The following is a 4131-nucleotide window of genomic DNA, read 5'->3' as shown; positions in this document are numbered from 1 at the left end:
AAAAAAAGGGTGGGGCCAAGCAATTGTTTGATAAGGAGATTACTGCAGACAGAAACCAGGTGCTGTTCGTCAAGAAAATGGGAGAATGACCCTGAAGGCATTATGGAGATTTGTGATGACATGCCCATTGCAGGCCCCAGGGTACCAGGGCCTTGAGGGCAGAATGGTTAAGAGAGGTACTCAGAGGACCTGTGAGACCTCAGAGCTCATTTTCCAGGGCTGTGTCAAGTCTGCTCCCTGTATTCCAGGGCAGTGCTCCTTGACCATTTCAGCTGTGGCTCAAGCAGGCCCAGGTGCAGCTTGGGCTTACACTCTGGAGAGCACAGGCAGTGAAATTTGGCTGTGTCCATGTGACGCTAACTATATGGAGTGCAGGAGCTGTAGAGGCATAGCTACCTCCACCTAGATTTCCAAGGATGCCTCAAAAAACCATGAAAGGTGGGACCACCACCAAGTGTCCTCATGAGAACAATGTCTAGTGGAGCCATGAGGACTCTCTTCAGTGGTCCCACCTTTGAGGATCTCCAAGGGTATTAACAGAACACCCTAACTAGGAGAGCATCTGCTGGAGTCATGGGGGTGAGGCAGTCCCAGAGACCCCAGAACTGTATGCTCAGTATGCAACTACAGCCTGGGAGACCTGCAAGCACTTGACTTTAACCAGGGAGCTGCTGCATAGGCTGAACCCAGAAAAGCCATGGAGCCATTGTCCCCACTCCACATCCAGTGTATCTGGAAGTCACAACATCAGAAGAGTCAGAGAAAGAAAAAAAGACAGTGGTAAAGTCAACGAGGGTTATCAAGGTATTCCATAAAAAACGTTTAGGATTTTACATCCTGAAAGACCTCCAGAAGCAGAGAGAAGCAAACACATTTCCACACTTGAGTTCCTCCTGACTCTCCTAGGTTCCATTACAGCAGAGTAAGTGCCAGTGTTCCACCAACCCAGGAACAAGCCCTGCAGGCACAGTGAGAAGAATCCCAGGAGAAAACTCAGGAATAAAAATGGAGAAAGTGACACTTCAGACTGAAACTACCAGAAACATCCAGAAATGAAGCAGAAAAAAGCAGCCCAGGGACCAAAAAAGCCCTCAGTTCAGTTAATTAAACCATGGAGTGACCAGGAAATCCAGTTTCCTGCAAGAATGGGAATTTCTTGAGCATGAAGTATACAGGGTATCACATAGTATCAAAAACAGTTACCCGGCATTTCAAGCAGAGGGGTATGAAGAAGAGATGGCAGAAATGTCTCCAGATGCTGATAAGCTTGCAGGACTTATACTACACTATTCATGAGGCCAACCAGAGGCTAAGGTGCCAACTCTTGCCATGTCCTTATGGAGAGGCCTGCTGGGCCTGTCCTGCAGACTCTGGCTGAGCAATGGAGGAAAGGAGTACCCAGACACAAGTATCCAGGGAAAGAGTGGGCTAGGGGACTGCCGGCACGAGGGGCCTAAGAGAGTAGTGCGGATAAGCTGGAGACACTTGTATTTATTTAGTACAGATTTAATGACAAAGGCCTGGAGCCAACACAACCTGTGGATAGTTAACATTTTCATCCCCGACTTGCAGGGAGCAGTCCTGCACATGGATGACCAAAGGTTGGTTTCCAGACAACATGAGTAAATTGTCTAGATAAGCTTCCCTACATTCACTTGCACCTACTTCTGGCCCTCTGCCTCAGGGTAAGAGAATTAGCTGTCTTCAGCTTTTATTCTCTCCCTAAGCTTTGCAAAACCTCCTGGCCTCTCAAGAAGGTTTGTGTCTTTCCCTATAACTTACAACTTTTCCCACCACCCTGACCAATCTCCTACAGAGGCCCTGCACAAGATTCTGGGATACAGATGGAAGATCAGCATCTTCTCAGGTCCTCCCTGTGCAGATGTGGCTGACCTCACACCTCCTTAGCACCAGCCCAAGGCCTATAATGTTCCCATAGCCTTTCAGGAGCTGATATGGACCCCGATACTTGTGATCTATGTAGAAAATCCTCAGGTATCCAAATGGGAGCCCTGGAACATGAAACCACCATGGTCAGTTCCATATATGTATCCTGCCTTTCTCTCAGCAGCCCTGGGCCCCCCACCTCAGTGGTCCATCTCTACTACTAATCCAGATCCTGAAGACAATTAGAATCTGGATCCTGATTCTATCAGAAAGACTGAAAAATAACACAATCTGTGTATGTTGGTACATGACTCCTTTCTCTCCTCATCCAGTGCAATGAGAATACATGTGAAATAAATTAATGACTGTGACCTCAAAAAAAAAAATATTTTATGTCCTGTTGATATTTTATCCTGTTGAGTTTTAGACTCACTTGGGACCTGTTAAAACCCTTTCTTACCTATTTCTCCCTTTTAGAATAGAAATCTGTCCTGGATATTTCCCAATGTGTTTTAGAAGCATGTAATAACTTTGTTTCACAGATTTATAGCTGGAATCTTCCTCAGGATGAAACATACATTTGAGCTTACCCATATCTGATTTATGTGATATCTAGATTAAATTCCAGACTTTACAGATGATACTCAAAAGAGTTAAGACTTTGGGGGCCATTGAGATAAATAAATGTATTTTGTATGTAGGGAGGGGACATACATTTTGGGGACCAGGGATAGAATACTACAGTTTAAGTATGCTCCCTCCAAAATTCACATGCTGAAACTTAATGGCCAGTGTAATGGTAGGGCATTTGAGAGATGAACAAGCCATGAGGGCTCCTCCCTCATGAATGGAGTTAAGGCTGTTAGCTTCCTTGTAGCATTAGGCTTTTTGCCCTCCCACCATGGGAGGACAGAGCATACCTCTCTCCAGAAGATCAGCAACAAGGAGCCATTTTGGAAACAGAAACCAGATCCCTCACTAGTCAGCACCTTGATCTTGAACTTCACAGCCTCCACAACTGTGAGAAAATTTGTTTTTAAGTTACCCAGTCTATATGTAGTACTATTATAAGAGCACAAATGGACTAAAATATGGGCTGACAAAGAGGCAGGAGAAGCAAGGCGAAGAGCTTGAAAACCTAAGGAGGCATAACTGGTAGAGTCAAATGGTAGGTGCGGATGTTAAGTACACAGGAAAACTTGGTCTTCAACACAATATACCCTGAGATAACGAAAAGTAGACATAAGTTTACACAGGAGTCAAGTGGGGGAGAACTGGCACGGAAGTCGAGCAAGGGACATGGCAATTGGAGAAGGTTGACAGTCATTGCTGAGGTTGGGAAAGAAAAAGATAAGTGATTCATACTTTACTGAACTGTTCTGAACTTTAAAAACAAATACAAAATTGCTACTTTTCTCCATTCCCTAACCTTAATCATTTGTCAAATCTTTCCCTAGATGATTCTGTAACTTTGTAATATTAATAGTATTACATATATAATATTAATAACTGACTATCCAATTCAATTTGAAACTGGAGCCCTCAGGTCATGTTTGAAGTAAACATGGGGTAAGGAGGTGAGCCATAAGAACTTGCCTGGGGTGGGGGGTGAAGTTAAGCATGTTCTCTCCTCCCTACTCTGGGTCTAGTGCTAGCATAGTCAACAGAATGCCCTAGAGGCAAAGAGAAGAATTCTGGTTGCTCAGCCAGATCTCAGTTGCAATAAAATATTTCCGCTTCTCTAGTTAGCCATTGCTACTGCCTATCCTGGGAGCCCCATTAGTGAGCTCACTGGAGAGACCTGTAGTACAGTTGCCTGCCATGCCTCACTTGACCCAGAGCTACCTCTGAACTCTCAACCATGCTCTTGCTGCCAGTTGTACTATTGTTCACCCTCTTTCTGGGTAAGTGTTTTCCATAAGAATGTAGAAGCTGGTCACTTTCCACCAGGACAAGAGCTGGGCAGCTCCATTCTGTCCCCCTTGTCTTGCATCCTCATGCTTGTAACACTTTTTACAAGATGAACAAGAATAAGCATTCAGTAGTGTGTCCATTATCAACCTAGAACCAAAATTTATGAAAATAAAACTGCGTATGTATTGGGTCAGGGTGAGAGAGGATTATAGAGTGAAGATGGAAGTAAATTCATTAGTTTGGAGGAAGACGCTGGTTATAACCAGTGATTATAAAAACCAGAAAAACACTGGTTACAGAAAATATAGGTGTAATGATCACAAGAATTGA

At 44.3% G+C, this 4131-nt stretch overlaps 1 pseudogene; it reads left to right on the top strand.

The window, feature by feature from the left end:
* The first annotated feature begins 1005 nt into the window (after nucleotides 1–1005).
* On the top strand, nucleotides 1006–2133 carry LOC140712124 (putative uncharacterized protein MSANTD5; annotated as a pseudogene).
* The last annotated feature ends 1998 nt before the right edge of the window (nucleotides 2134–4131 follow it).

Source organism: Chlorocebus sabaeus, chromosome 7, assembly GCF_047675955.1.
Source record: "Chlorocebus sabaeus isolate Y175 chromosome 7, mChlSab1.0.hap1, whole genome shotgun sequence".
In the NCBI taxonomy this organism is placed as follows: Eukaryota; Metazoa; Chordata; class Mammalia; order Primates; family Cercopithecidae; genus Chlorocebus; species Chlorocebus sabaeus.
Note: the sequence above shows the minus strand (reverse complement) of the source record. Positions and strands in the feature narration are given on the sequence as shown.